The following is a 17212-nucleotide window of genomic DNA, read 5'->3' as shown; positions in this document are numbered from 1 at the left end:
CTAATCCAACCATTTAATTCAAGCCAATTTAATATAATGAATCTAATTCATTTAATTAAATTGATTCAATGAGTCATAATCTAAATTAGACTCATTGAACACATGAATCAACTTGAGTCCAACTCAATTAGCCCAATTAGGATTACTCTTAATCAAATTTGATTCATCAAATGAATCTAATCCTCTTGGTTCATCATATGAACCTAATCTCCATCCACTTGTTCTTTGTGTGTGACCCAATAGGTTCTTATAACGTTGGCAATGCCCCTAAACTCATTTAGAAACATAAGTAATGAGCGGTATCTAGCAATACATCATTACTAACCAAGTTACAAGAATGTTGAGATCCAACATCACCTTGTGACTACTAATCGTGACTCCTCACAATATATGACATTGTCCTTCTATCCTAGACATCTAGATTGATCAATGTGAGGCATAGACCGTGTCATCCTCTAATCAATCTAAATCTTGAACTCCAAGTAGACTCACTCGATCATATGAGCTCAACATCTCATGTTGACTCATTTGGGCATGGCCATGCACTTCGTGGTCTAACTCTATCAAGAATACCGATGTCGATCCCGTCATATGGGAGGGATAGATCCCATCTACATCACTCATATCCCTCTGCATAATTCGTTATATACCCAGTAATCACCTTTATAGTCCACCCAGTTACGGGTGACGTTTGACGAAACCAAAGTACATAACTTCTTATGTAGGGAACCATGGCGACTTCAGGTCTAAGGACTAGTAGTCATACTAATAGTCACATGAGAAAGTATATGACACTCATATAACGATCCATGATACTTTCTCATGTCGGGTCATTCAGTATACATTCTCCAATGTATACCCATGTGTCAACTTAATATCTCTATATCCATGACTTGTGAGATCAAGTCATCGAGTTGACCTACATGCTAGTCTTATTGCATTAACATTGTCCCTGAATGTTAATACTCGACTAGGAATGATTAAGAGTAGTGTCCCCTATATCATCTCACTATCGGTTCAACTAACCGATTGATATAGGTAAGAACCTTCTACTCAAGGACGTTATTATACTTAGTTTATTTGGCACCAATACAAGTAAGTATAATAACCAAAAACTAAATGCCTTTATTTATATAGAATATGATACAACAAGTCCAAAATACAATTATCAAATGATTGGCTCTAGGGCTCTAGCTAACACCAGAGACTTCAGAGCATAATCAACCGGGATTATATTGTCATGGGAAATACAGAGCTATATGGATTTATTCACAAAATCAGTTGACATTTTATACTAGATTAGAAGCCAGGGTTTCAGGGGGATTCTCTGCATATGGCACATTTTCCATCTGGAAGCCCATTCATATGAGAATCTTTATCTAAAAATCGCCCGGAGTATTATACTCAGCTAGGAACTCAGGAGTTTTATATAGTTCCTTATCTAAAATCACTCAGGATTATTCATTCTTTTGAAATATGAAGCACACCAGATGTTGTCTGCAGAAGGATTCATCAAGACAAGGCTTAACTTCAAAAGATGAGCAAGGAATTCTCGAATAAAGTTTATACTTAATGCTCGGAAGCATTTCAAAAGGGACATTCTCAAATTAGCACAATAGAGAAACAGGTAAGTATTAAAAATTTGCTATACATCACAAGCACTTAATTACCAAGCTTTGATTACATCTCTTTTCATTACCAGTTTTTTCCATTACAAGTCTTTTATGAACAATCTCATTAGACATCTAGAAAAGGACCTTTTAAATCGGCGGGCAGTTCTTCGTTAAGCCTGTGACGACTTATGAAAGAAGGGGGAGGTTCCTTGGGTAGATAGCCACCCTCTCTTAATTGTCGAAAAACTCCCGATACAGAATGATTTAAAGCACTCACTATCCTACGGACAAATTCTTGGGCAAACGCTGAAGACTTTAAATAAGCCAGACGCCACTCTTCCCATCGACTCTTCTCTTGCTCCTTATAGCTTTGAAAATCAGCTTGCAGTTTTGTGTTTTGATCTTTTAAAGCATCCTTTTCTAATTTAAGCTGTTCCAATTCCTTCTGGAGCAGTGACAATTCAACATCTTGAGCTTTCCTTTGCTCTTGTTCCTGTAGGATAGTGAAATCATGAGAGGCTAGGTCTTGAGCTTGGTCAGAAAGACAGGCATTATGAAGCTTCTCTACTTTCTCTAAAATAAGACTTTTTTGAGAAGCATCTAATAGAGCTTTCTCCTTTAAAGCAATCTCCAGTCGAAGATCAGAATGTAGTCGATCCACCTGTAATTCCAAAGTTCTTCTTGCAAGCTCTTTATCTTTCAATAATTGTTGGGATTCCTCCAATTCCTGTTTCAAGGTCCCCAATTGTTGACTTTGTAAGGCCACTTTCTCTTGCAACTGAACTAGGTCACTATTAGAAGAAGGTAAAGTAGCCTTTAATATCTCCAGCTGAGCTTTTAATCTGTTGTTCTCCTGGTCCTTAGCCATAAGTAGCTGGTTGATATGCATACTTGAGGCAAGGAACTAAACGAAAGGATGATATAGTTAAAAATGAGGATACGAAGTTGACAACATATAACCGGAAATACTTACATGTACTACCTGACGACTATGACGGTCGACTCGATGTGGAAGACTAAGGCCTCTTAGTTGTTCTTGACCGTGTAACCAAGATTCGGCTAATAGGCCTTGTAGTTGTAAAGAACCATAGCTACGTGGGTCAGAGGATTGTCCCAATTGAGAAGGTAGACCCACAGCCTGTTTAAATAAAGATCGGGGAATGGAGGAAGAAGGAGGTAGAGAAGAAGAGGATGCAATGGAAGGAAAAGAAATAGTAGAAACAAGAGAAGAAAAGGACCAACTAGATGGAATAGAGGGTGACAATGCAGGAGAGGCTGATTCAGTTATGGAAGCAGTAATAGCTGAGGGAATGCCACTTGGAGAAGATCTCCGGCAAGGTGTCCGTTTTGCTCGAGGCCCAGAAGCCAAGGGAGCTAGGGCCAATGCAAGAGGGGCAGAAGACACAGAAGGGATGACAGCCAGCTCAGAAGCAGAAGCAGAGGGAGCTGAAATAATAGAAGAAGAAGGGATAAGTAGACCGTACCTCATCATCCTAAGAGAAGGATTAGAGATAATATGGGTAGGAGTTATCGGTGCCTTACCTCTCTCTCGAGAAATGGGCGACGGGATAAGAGGAGCTTGCACAAAATTACCAAAGAAATCACTAAAGGGAGAATCATCAGTAAGCTTTGGCTTTTTAACTAAGGCAACAAAAGGCTCTTCTTCTTCCTCTTCCATGGCTGCGACAGCCTCTGCCCGTTGTTCTTCTTCAGATAGCAAACCCAAGGTGGAGGAATGAGGATTGGATCAGCGGGCGCGCAACCATTCTTCTCCAAGATTATTGACAAAGGACTTAGTAATGACAGGATTCTTGTACATAAAGGCTGGAAGAAGAGCATCAGCTGAAATACGGGAATTAAACGCCGTTATAAAAGAGATATATTAATCAGTAAACACGGACCGAAATATTTATACATACCAAAAGATCCATCCAAAGGGGTATCAATATTGCCTATCCCGAAAGGAAACATTAAACCCTCCACAATTAGATGCGGCAAGCTGAATTTCGCTCCTCTCAGTTTAGGTAAGGCAGAAGCCATGAAGGGATGACAGCCAGCTCAGAAGCAGAAGCAGAGGGAGCTGAAATAATAGAAGAAGAAGGGATAAGTAGACCGGACCTCATCATCCTAAGAGAAGGATTAGAGATAATATGGGTAGGAGTTATCGGTGCCTTACCTCTCTCGAGAGAAATGGGCGACGGGATAAGAGGAGCTTGCACAAAATTATCAAAGAAATCACTAAAGGGAGAATCATCAGTAAGCTTTGGCTTTTTAACTAAGGCGACAAAAGACTCTTCTTCTTCCTCTTCCATGGCTGCGACAGCCTCTGCCCGTTGTTCTTCTTCAGATAGAAAACCCAAGGTGGAGGAATGAGGATTGGATCAGCGGGCGCACAACCATTCTTCTCCAAGATTATTGACAAAGGACTTAGTAATGACAGGATTCTTGTACATAAAGGCTGGAAGAAGAGCATCAGCTGAAATACGGGAATTAAACGCCGTTATAAAAGAGATATATTAATCAGTAAACACGGACCGAAATATTTATACATACCAAAAGATCCATCCAAAGGGGTATCAATATTGCCTATCCCGAAAGGAAACATTAAACCCTCCACAATTAGATGCGGCAAGCTGAATTTCGCTCCTCTCAGTTTAGGTAAGGCAGAAGCCATGAAGGGATCGTTAAGAAGATTATGGGTGCTAGGAAGTGGAGGTAAATCATATATCCATTGGATAGGAAACGGAGGAGGAGAAGGAAGACGTATATAGAAAAATTTGTGATACCATTCCCCCTGAGGAGGAATTCGATTAAACAAAATAGCCTTAGGACGAGATTGGAATTTGAAAACACCAACATCTACTCGGCGAGGAATGAATAAGTGATGAAAAAGACGGGGAGATAAGGGAAAATCTAACAGTTTGGATACCCTAATAAAACCCATAAAAATAGAAAAGGATTGAGGGACAAACTGGTTGAGTGGAATATTAAAATAGAGGCTAACATTACAGAAAAAAGGGTGAAGAGGAAATTGAAAATATTTTAGGATTTGATCTCGGAAGATAGATATACACCCTAAAGGAGGAAGATGCAGACCCTCATGAGGAGCGGGACGGGTTATATAAGAAGGAATACCATAGGTCGCCTTTAAATCTACTTCTTCTGTATCTATGAGGTCGGAAACGCATGAGAGAAACCATGCAGGAGGGGAAGTTGCCATAGAGAGACAATAAAAGAGGAATCAAGGAAGATGAAGAAAGATGGGGAAAAGCGGAAGAAAACCTTGTAAAACCCTTGTTTTTCTTTTGGTCTTGTGCTAAAACCCCCAAACAAAAATAGCAGAAGAAAAGAAGAAAAGAAAATGTACTTAGAATTTCAATCGTCATAAATGAGTGATAATATTAAAGGATAAAATCAAGAGAAAGAGGTAAAGTTAAGTAATCTTCCTCGAAAAATGTGTAAAGTTTCCCTAGAAATGATTCTTAAGAAAGATTGACGGATATAAAGAAAAATTAGTCCATTAATTATAAGTTTAGGTTATTGGTGTAATAAAATAAGGTAAAAGTTGAGCGTAAGGTATTAGTTAGCAGACAGGACTTGGTTAGAGGCTACCGGATGAGGTCCATAGATATGAATCGGGCGGTTCTGATAGATCGGTCGAGACAAAGACCACCCAAATATGTCGACCAAAAGCTTATCACAATAAGTTAAATAATATACACTATGATAAAACCATATGAGACTTGATTAATACATAAAATAACATATGAAGATATAGGTGTAAATCAATCAAGTAAAATAAATCGACCAATATTGGGGATATCATGATAGAACTGTGCTAGATCGGGCAAGACATAACTAATCTATGAAATATCAGGCGGTACTTATCGACCTTGATATATATCATCCGGTCATGAGGAAACAATCTAAAACATAATAATCTGTTAGGTGAGGTTGTATGATGACCCGCCAAGCAACATTTGACATATTTAAACAAAACATATGACTGTCGTGAGAAAGAGTGAAATTTACAATGAAAAGGGGATAATCAACTTCATATAAGTTTGTCAGATTGTCATCACAGAGTTTGAGTCCTCCTTTTACAAGAATTTGAATTTAAATTATACTAAGGATAGCTGAGGGTATAAATCAGGGGGGTTGTTCTCAATGAGTCTGCGACGATTTAGGAAATTAGGAGGTGGGTCGCGAGATAAGTAGCTCTCCTCTCGTAATTGTTGAATCGCCCCTTGAGCTCCCGCAGTAAAGGCTGATAAGATGGACTTCACGATCGGCCTATTAAATTCAGGAGATTCAATCATGGCGGTGGCCCGTTCCTTGTAACGAGTATCTTCGTTCACCTTGTAGACCACCAAAGCCGTTTGGGAATTCTTTAGTTCATCCTCTTTGACAGAAACCTCGGCTTTAAATGAATCAAGGGAGGTGTTCAAGGAAGTTATTTCATCTTCCTTCAACTGCAGGGCTTTGTGTTTTTCAGCCAATTCTGCTTCATAATCAACCTTTAGTTTGCCAATTTTGGAAGTTAATTCTTGGTTGAGGTCCGTAGCCGATTTGAATTGTGCTTGAAGACCTTCAATCCAAGCTTCAAGTTGCTTCTTGGCAGCAGCAGAAAATGCGGTAGAAGATAACTCAATAACCTGTTGTCTCAACTGAACATTCTCAGATCTTAATTTCTTGTTCTCGTTGTATAAATTGTGCATCAGTCGAGATAAACCCATGTTTTCTATCCATCGCTAGAAATATAATAAAGGGCCATGAGATAATCGCTAAGAAATAGAGAGTAGACGTTAGTAGACATACCTGATTCTCCTTACGGGAAAAACGGTCAATTGATTCAGGAGTATTGAGTTCTTCAAAAATGGGACGAACTTCATCCCAAGCGCCGGCGAAGGAACCGCTTAGCAATATGGGGAGGACAGAAATAGTAGAAGAACTAGTAGAGAAGGAGGAAGTAGGAATAGATGGAGGAGAAAAGACTAAATAAGAAGAAGGTGAGGAAGGTAAAGATCCAGAAGTTGGAATAGATAGGGGAAAAGTGAAAGAGACATCACCAGAAGCACTGGCATTAGAGAAGGGTGAGGTAGGAAAACTAAGAGAAGGATAGAGTTCGGCCAACGTAGGTTCATCAGAGGGAGGGTCAGCAGGAACAAAACCTTCTGAAACCTGTTCATTAGCCGGAAGGACAAGCCTCCTTTTAGATGGAGGAATTCTGGTAAGTTTGCGCCCCGGACGTTTCCCGGTAACAAGTTCAGCTATTGATTTATTGGGGCTACCCGAAGACGTTAGTTCAATGATGGGAAGAGGGGCAGGTGAGGAAACAGCAGCAGCCACTGGTGAAGTAACAGCGGGTAAAGAAATGGCAAGGATCTCTGCAGAAGGACCTTCAGGAGCTTCAAGACCTTCAAGAACCCCCAAAGAGCTGGGTGCCTCAATTATAGGAGCTGGCTCTTCGATCGAAGGGGGAGGAATAATAGCAGCCAAAAGTTTGGCTTCCTTGGCACGAATTGCGTCCTCTTCTAGACATAGTTCTTCGTCAATCAAAGTGTCATAAAAGCTCTCCACTACATAGAAAAGAAAAATAGTTTAGTTAGTTAAAAGCAAGAAGAAAGAAACAAGGTGTTACCTAAAGGAACTTGAGTATCAGGTTTGACGGGGCTTAAGCCAAATAGGTATAGAAGATCAACTCTCAAACACTTGGGAATAGAAAGTCGATGGCTTAACAACTTCTCACAATAGACAGGAAAAGAGGGATGAAGATGAAACTCCTTGACGTCGGGCAAGGGGGGCAAGAAGGATTTCCAGGCATGCGACCAAGGAATGAGTCCTGGAAACTTTAGGAAGAAAAAACGAGATTTTCAAGCTTTGAGAGACGAGGGCATATCCTCAAAAAGAACCATTTTAGTCCGTGAATGAAACAAGAAAACACCAGGTTCCGAACATTTGGGATAAGAGAACATGAAGAAATTTTGAGGAGTAGGAGGAATATCCCGCAAGCGAAACGGCATGTAAGTACCACATAGATAATGAAATGCATTGGGGGCAAATTGTTGCAAAGGAATATCAAAATACTGGCTTATTTCAATCAAGAAAGGAGGAATGGGAAACCTTAAACCTCCTATCAACTGATCATTGAAAAAGGTTACGCAATTAGCAGGGGGACGATGAGGACGATCATCAGATTTTGGGATTATGATGACATATTCCCGGGGAATTTCATACTGACGACGGATGGCTAGCCTCGCATTTTTATCAAAGGAAGAAGACATGTGGACATACCAAGGAGCAATTGCTTCCTCATCCATGGACAAGAGTATAGGCTAGTGAAACAACAGATTACTTACTGAAAACAAGAAAGAAGATCGTCAAGAAACGGTGAGCATGGGGTTTGGTCGAAGACTGCAGCGAGAAAAGAATGCTAAGGAAAAGAAAAGAAGGGACAAAGTTAAAAAGAAGACGAAGGGTTTAGGGTTTGAAAAACACACAACAGTCGTTAGATCAAAACACTTTTATCTCAGCAGACGCTGAGGATTACAGGAAAAAGGCAAAGGCTTACATGACGTGGCGGCCAGAGAAAGTATGTGTCATATCATCATAAAAAACATTTATACTGAATGTGACAGATCGGATCACGTTAGGGTTGGTAACACCTCGTGATACACTCCTAACATTCTCTTACTAGAAGGAGAGCCAATCACCCGCTAGGCAGTTTTGAAAGGAGACGTAATTAACTGGGCATAATAAAGTGAAAAGGGCTAAATTTTGACTAAGCCCAGGCTAAGGGCAAAAACATTTAAGGATAGAGATTTAGGTTGATAACAGATTTTAAATCAAAATCCTTATAAGACGTAGACTAGCATTGATCAAAATAATTTTCTACTGGCCGACTTCACTTTGGTTATGCTAGACAAGTATAATATTAGTTTACATAGCATTGTTTATGATCAACGAGACAATACTAGTCAGTATAATGTTAGTTGCAACAGATAAATATAACATCGACTAAGACAGTTTTGTTTATGATAGATAAAGCTAATATTGGTTGATATGACATTTAACTATAATATAAAAGTATTCCAACGGTTAAGATAGCCTCGGCCATGATAAATGACACATAAGATATACGAAGGGGTAATGGGCACAACATCACATTTATTCTTATAAATCAAAAGGATTCAATAGAATCACTTAATTCAATACAAAAGGTTATTTTTACATTTAGAATCTGGTCAAATACATAACATTACATCTCCCCTCAGAACAGTAAACCTCAGACAGATAACAAAAATTACAAACATAAGCTCTTGAGACGCTTAGGAAATTTCAGTCCCACTGGATTCAAACTTACCATGGAGCAGAGATGGAAATATTTTACTTCGCCCAGGCTTGTCAAGGTGTGTAAGTGGCAATATTTTGCCTGGGACGAAGAAAGCAACAAAGCAGAAAGACTCAAAGGCAAGGGGAAGGGGAAGGATCTATTCAGACCATGAAGGAAAAGTAAATGAAAAAGCCACTTCCCCCCTCAAGCCCTGGAGTTCTGCAACTAGAGCCACCCAGCTTAGCCCGTCAACAATATGTGTTGTACCCTTCTCGCGACATCCATGGGCTATTGGGTTGCCCCTCCATGAGTAGTGAAAATCTCTCTGAAGTTTCTTGAGCCCTTCAGAGCATTGGCACCTTTGGATGAAAATTCTAAACTTTGAAAAAACTTCATCTCTTAAGACAGTTCCTTGAACCCTAGAGTTAGCCAAAGCAAGAATATGAATAAACTCATATATAAATCTCGCCTTGTCCAACAAAAGTCGCCACCAAAGAGGGGGAGTCGAAGCCATACTCTTAGCCAGAAAAAAGAGCAGTGAAAGTTAACAAGCAAGGAAAGAACTAAGATAGGTGGTGAACGAAGAAGGGGTTGTAACCCTATTTAAAGGATCAAAGGAATCACTGTACTGAAGTTCACGGGATCACTATACTCAGCTTTATCAGATAGTTGTACACAAAATCTGCGAGGTCACTTCAATATCCGGGGCAGAGTCACGGGTAGGAAGAGACAAAATCAGACTTATGTCTAGTCAGTCGTCTATACCTCCTTCAACTAGACTTGAAGGGAATGCTAGTGATATGGGTTAGGTTTCATAAGTCTCCGATAAGAAGGGAAAAGGATATAACCAAACGGAGAAGGAAAGCTAATATCGGTTGGGATATACCTCCAAAGGAGGTAGGTTTGTATCGACCGAAATATGCTTCCCAAGAGGAAGACCCATATCAATTGGCATATACCTCAAAGGAGGTAGGCTAATATCGGCCGGAATATACCTCCAAAGGAGGTATGTTTGTATCGACCGAAATATGCTTCCCAGGAGGAAGACCCATATCAATTGGCATATACCTCAAGGGAGGTAGGCTAATATCGGTCGGGATATACCTCCAAAGGAGGTAGGTTTGTATCGATCGAAATATGCTTCCCAGGAGGAAGACCCATATCAATTGGCATATACCTCAAGGGAGGTAGGCTAATATCGATCGGGATATACCTCCAAAGGAGGTAGGTTTGTATCGACCGAAATATGCTTCCCAGGAGGAAGACCCATATCAATTGGCATATACCTCAAGGGAGGTAGGCTAATATCGATTGGGATATACCTCCAAAGGAGGTAGGTTTGTATCGACCGAAATATGCTTCCCAGGAGGAAGACCCATATCAATTGGCATATACCTCAAGGGAGGTAGGCTAATATCGGTCGGGATATACCTCCAAAGGAGGTAGGTTTGTATCGACCGAAATATGCTTCCCAGGAGGAAGACTCATATCAATTGGCATATACCTCAAGGGAGGTAGGCTAATATCGGTCGGGATATACCTCCAAAGGAGGTAGGTTTGTATCGACCGAAATATGCTTCCCAGGAGGAAAGCCAAGACCGGTCGGTTGACCAATACCTTGGAAAGATACTTGATAAAATATAGCCTAGGGCTAGTTAGGATAAGTAACATAGAAGGTCGCCGATAGAAGCCTCATAAGGTAGGATGGAAGTAAATATTTCAAATAATGAAGATATCTACAATATGTGACTCTATGACAGTTATTATATATTTTGGCGGGAAATGTGTTTTTAGATTATTTTGCAAGTGCTAAACGACAAAGAAGGTACATCTGGGGTACAAGAAAGATTCCTTAAAAGTCATTCACCACAAGTACGTAGCTTACGTCATCTCATAACAAACTCTAACAAACCGGGGTCCACTTCATGACTATGGAGGTTATATGAAGTGGTATAAAAGGGGAAATCCTCTCCGTTGGCTAGGTAAGTACACATCATTGCGCACATTCATAACCCTAATTTCCAACTACTGTTCATCTTCTTCTTCCTTCTTCCACACCAAGAGAGATCACTAACTTGAGCGTCGGAGGGCCTAGCTAGGAATTCCCACCCCGGTCTTAGGTCACTGACAATAGTGTTGGCTGGTCTCTTGTGTGCAGGAGGTCTCAGGAGCTTCGAATGGGGGTGTCTCTTCGATTGGGTTTCTCTCTCGTCATCGGATCTTCATGCAAGGAGGGCATTCTGTGACTCTATTTTTCCCGATCCGCTTTGGGTTTCTCGGATTGACGTTCTCTAGGCATTACTCTTCATCGACGGTGGGTTTCTTTTTACCGGATCTCCGTCTTGTCCAGCTTCTCAGACAGGATCAACATATATAGTGTTTTCATGCACATCCCATGCCAACAAAAATAGTGTATTCCTGATTTACCAAATGGAGCAAATTTGTTAGCACAGAGACCTAACCTAATGTTTCAAGTCTCCTTCACAAATTCAGAATATGTTCTATCAAAATTTTTCTACACCTCTGCATCTGATGGAACACACATCAACCCCTCTTCTATTTGATGATTTGTATGCCAAGTCATGTGTTCAGTAGTGGTCTATGTGTAGGATCGATGACGTGCTAGAGGGGGGGTGAATAATACTCGTGGCTAATTCATTCATTTAGAAAAACTCAGAATAATGCAGCGGAATAAAGAACAAGACAAAAGTAATACTAACACAATTTCTTTTAATTGGTTCGGAGCTTGTGACGACTCCTACTCTAAGGTCCGCGATCGTTGATCACTTTCGATGGGCAATCACTAATAGTTTGAATAAAGATTACAAAACTTGAAGTAAAATATGACAAAGTTATCGACAATAATAAAATTAGACGTCTTTCGTCGGTTGTTGAAGCAGCATTGAAGAGAGTAGTAGTTGTTCATTCTTGATCTCGGAAATTGTGTTGTTGAAGCAACTAGTCGAGCCCTCCTTAAATAGCTAAGCTAGGCCTAATCCAGATCCACTGATCTCGGGATTAGGTTTGACTTGTCGCTGATCAGTCGATCGATCCCCTAGTTCGGTCGACCAATCCTGCCTGAATCGGTCCGCCTTCCCGTCCATATTCAACTTCGGATGAGTCCTCGTCCGATCAACCGATCCTGTCGTTCGGTCGATCGATCCCACTATTCTTGCTAGCTTATTTGGTTTGATTCAATCAATTTGGCCTGCTCTTAGTCACCGTATATCCATTGTTCGGTTGACCGAACCCCAGGTTCGGTCGACCGATCCTTCGGTCGAACCCGTTCATCTGGCTGGAAATATACTTGTTTGCTTTGGAGGTTCGGTCGACCGCTCCCTGGTTCGGTCGACCGATCAAGGCCGAAACTAACCCTGTATAATTATTAGTTTCCTGCAAAACAGAGTTAGACAAAATAACAAATGATATATAAATCAATAACTTGATAGCATTCGGACTGTCTGGTTCTAACTTCAGATTTCCTCCGGAAACCCTAGGTCAAACCGACGCCTACTGTTTCCTTACCGGGGAACATGTCCTCACATACTCCTCTCAGGAGAAGTTACCTGTTGCCAAACCGGTCCTCTAGATGGACTGGACATTCCTCCTAGGGTTACCACCCCAAGGACCTAGCATTACCTCCTCCTAGGGTTTTCCATAACCTAAGGTTACCTCCCCAAGGATTTTCACACCCCCTAGGACCTAGGGTTACCACCCCCTAGGGTTTTCCACCTGCCTAACCGCAGCTAGAACTTTCCATCACTTAGGGTTACCGCCCCCTAGAACCTAGGGTTACCTCCCCCTAAGGTTTTTCACCTGCTTAGAATCCACTAGGATTTTTTTCTAAAATAACTTAGGACTTTCTTATAAGCACAATCAACCTTGTTAGATCACATGACAGCTTAACTTTGAACCCTTTGACATAATCAAAACTCAGGTTTGATCATCTAATGCTTCCTGCACCAACACTATGGTGCATAAAGCCTTTGTAACATAGGAGTTAAAGGCATATAAAACAACTGACTATATGATTTGTGTCGCTATTGACTCCTTTTGGCGCTCTTGTACCTATCTTGATTACAGAATTTACAAACATCTACATCTGAATCATCTCCCCAATATAACATATAACTATTTCTACAAATATCAATTCTTTCAACCAGAAGACCTAATTCTTTTGTAAGTTTTTTTATATTGTAAAAATTATTAGGAAGTATATGATCACGCGACAATGCCTCTTTAAAGCTTGAACAGAATTATTAAAATAATCTTCTGACACATTATGCTCTACCTTGATATTCAACAATCTTGTAGTGAATGATTATTTAGGATGACTGTCACAATCAACCAATAATGGTTTATCTGCAGCACTCAATACTTCCTAAAATTTAAGATATGCTTCATTATTCACATTTTCATCGACACCTATTACTTGTACCTCTTCCAACAATGATGCATAAGTAGTAAACATTTGCTTAACTATTGAAGGACGACTAGAACTTCCACCATGTAGTTGGGGAATCAAGACCCGCTGCATTAAATATCATCCTCTAATATGGATTTAATTGATTATAATAACTTCGATCTCTAGAGACTTGTATTTTGTTTCCATAATAATCCTTATCAAATATAAATAATTCACCATGACATGTCCAATTATAGTAATTTGTAGTAAACCAAATCTATAAAGATACTTTGAAACTTTACTAGACAGTAACAATTTACCATTGTAACACTTTCTGCAAAGACACCTTATCTGATTACCATCTATAAACTCAACATTACTAAATGCAAAATTTGAACTATTTCAACCAAGTGATACACTCATTAGTTAAATCCGGGCATTTAGTTAAATTCCTTTTATACATCCAACTCCTTTCACTCTGCATTTTACCTGTTTATAATACATTGCATTAATAAAAATTTCTAGACAACACACTAATGGCCAATATGTACTTAGTTCACATACAAATGAAAATAAAATATAACAAAGAAAATAAAAACATGAGATAACACAATAGGTAAATTGGTATCATGATGAAAATAAGGATGGGCGGCATTACTTAACAAAAGTAAATAAGGACAGAGGGAGGCTACCCACGGCTGGTAGGGGCTAGTGGCGTCCGCCCTCGGTAGGACTGGGTTGGTACGATATACCGATACCAAATTTCCATATCGTATATCGTATATTTGTAAAAAAAATGGGCAATCCAAAAAAGAGAGAAAAAAATTTAAAATTAAAGTTATATAAGAGAAATCAAACCTTTGCTTTCTTGCTGAAATCTTAGAACAAACTTGGTGGAGAGTAGAGATGATGAATGGGGATGGGAATAGAGAAAATTTAAACAAACTAAAACTTATTAAAGCCCAAAACCCTAATTGAAAAAATAAATAATTTATAAAATAATTTATTCAGTATTTCGATATATAATAAAATATCAAAAAATAATAATTTCTATACTAATTCTGATATCGAAAATTTTGGTATGGTATTTACTGTACCAAAATTTTTGGTATACTAAAAATTTCAGTATAAATGATATATATCGGTATGGTATGTGCAATATACCAAAATTTTTGGTATTTTCCCCATGCCTAACCCCCGGCCGACAAGGGCGAGTGCTGACGATCTCCGTCTATCATTCCTATACTAATGCTATCATTATTAAAATATATCATTTCTACACAAATGCTTTCATTCTGCATTTTACATATTTCCAATTTATTAAAACATGAATAAAAATTACTATACAAAAAATTAGATATGATACTAAAGGTAAATATGTATTTAGTTCACATACAAATTGAATGTAAATATAACAAATAAAATTAATAACATGAAATAATATACTAATGTTATCATTATTAATTAAAGTTATGGGTGTAGGAACATGAAACAAATGTCAACAAAGATGTCGAGTGTCTCTCTAAATACATCTAAGATAGACCTATAGATCTAATATAGACCGTCAAATATACAGGTCAATAAATATAAATAGTCTCACAATGAACAACATTACAAGGTTGGGCTTAACTAGCAAGTCTTGGTTGGCATGGCCTTTCTAAGGTTAGGCAAAGGTAGCGTGGGCTGGGCTAGGGACCAGTAAAGGATAGTTGGGGATAGCCTCGAACACCCGCAGAGAGCTAGGGCCAAGCGTGGACAACAACAACAAGATGGTCCGAGGATGATAGTGATTTTGATGGCTAGGGACAACATGTTGGCATGTAAAATTACTATTTCAATTATTAATGGCAATAGTGATTTTGATGTATACAATCTTGTTGAATTTATGACCGAATACATCTGCGCAAGTATTTAATTGAGTTTGATGCTTAAACTAAAAAAATCTATAGCATTATTCTTTAACTAAAACTTCTGATAATTATAGAATGATACTTATGATAATTTTCCCCCCTTAAATTTAACTAGTTATACAATTCTATTATACAACTAAGCATAACTTTTATCTCTGATACTAGATAGTTGTGTGGTGTATGAGTTATAATCATTATCTTTATGAAAATGTTAGTATTTAGTGGAATTTTTTTAATACTTCCCATGTATTTTTTTATATTTGTATGTTATATTTATTATAATAAGTATTTTTTAAAAAATTATATGGATAAGTGTTGAATGTTTTTACCTAGATAAATTGAGGAGTATATAAATGAAGTCAAGGGTTTTTTAGATTTTACATTTTCTAATGTCAACATTAATGAAATGATTTTCTAGAAGTTCTTTAGTAACTTACATTCTTGTATGTTATTTCTTTATTACTCTTTTACATTATCAATCATTTAGTATTTGTCTTCCTTCAGGCTTTGTACTTCACATTATCAATCATTTAGCATTTCCTATGGACCAGAAATTTATAGTTTATCTTATTATAGATGCATTCTTTCTTTTTCTACACTAGACAATTTCTATGGGAACAAATGCACTCTCTGGATGCATAGAGTATGATGCGATAATAAAAAGGGGCCAATTAAATACGGGTCAAAGCATGAAGATAGTAATCGATGTGAATATCAAAGTTAAGGTGGTCAATGTTAAGATGGCAAAAGATTCACTTATGGTGGCCGAGTAGAGGTCAATTACAATGGCCGATCGGTACTGATGTGAGTTAAGAAGAGGCATTGAAGGGAATTGGGGGACCCATGACAAGGTCCAAGACTAAGAGAATGAAGCAAGCTTTGGAAGGCTTAATAATGAGGCTCAAGGAAAAGGAGGATCAATGCACAATGGAGACAACAACTAAGTGGATCACATTCCTTCAATTTGAAAGTGAAATTGGACCAACATGAGGACCATTTTCGTGTGCATGCATGGGGGGTATTTCTAAAGTGACTTTGATGTCCTTTGTGGATTTTTAATGCATTTTTTAGAGTTCCTAAGCTAGTATAACAAATACCATGCATGCATGGTTGCATTAAGCTAGTATTAGGGATTAGTGGTTGCATTAGTGGATAATAAAACTCATGCATGAAAACATGATATTTATTGCATAATTAGTGCGTAGTGGATCTTAAGGGATGTTAAATAGGAGAACTCTTGTATGACAAATCATGTAAGTTTGAATGATAATTTGAGTTCCTCTTTTGTGAGAGCTTCCTTCTTGTTCTTAGGCAAAGAACTAATTTTGATCTTATCAAGGCAACTTGTGGGGATCAAAACTCCATGACTTATCACTCACCTTCTCATCTTGCTTGAGTGTGGCGTCAATACCCTTCCCTAAGCTAAATTTCAAGGCGATCCATTTACAAGGTTTCTTTATCAGGTACGGAGTGTCCGATCGGCAAGAGGCTTGTCCGAGCGGAAAGAGGAAGCCACTATACCCGATCACCACAAGGAAGAACAGCCGAGGCTGATCGAGCGATAGTTCTCAGCCGAGTGGCTACCCCGTTCGGCCGAGTAGCAGGATCATTGTCGTATCTTTCAATATCCTTCTGAGAGATAGTACCGCTGACACAAAGCATGGCCAACATGCAAATCGTATGATAGAAGATTCTACTTTTTTGTCAGGGATATGCATGTCCTGTTAAGGTATGATGTTAGAGGCACTTTCCTGACAATTGGGGAATGTGCCCATAACCAGTTAGAGAACATGCCCACGTTTCGAGAGAAGTGTGCACGTCGCAGACCAGGGCACTATATAAAAGGGGTTCATACACCGACAAAGTATGCATTATTCACTATTCGCGCTTGTACTACTATTGTTCCGTCTTCTTCTTCTTACCGGTGACTGACTTGAGCGTCAGAGGACCA

This window comes from Zingiber officinale, chromosome 7B, assembly GCF_018446385.1.
Source record: "Zingiber officinale cultivar Zhangliang chromosome 7B, Zo_v1.1, whole genome shotgun sequence".
In the NCBI taxonomy this organism is placed as follows: Eukaryota; Viridiplantae; Streptophyta; class Magnoliopsida; order Zingiberales; family Zingiberaceae; genus Zingiber; species Zingiber officinale.
The sequence above is the reverse complement of the archived record's forward strand: the minus strand, read 5'-3'. Positions refer to the sequence as shown.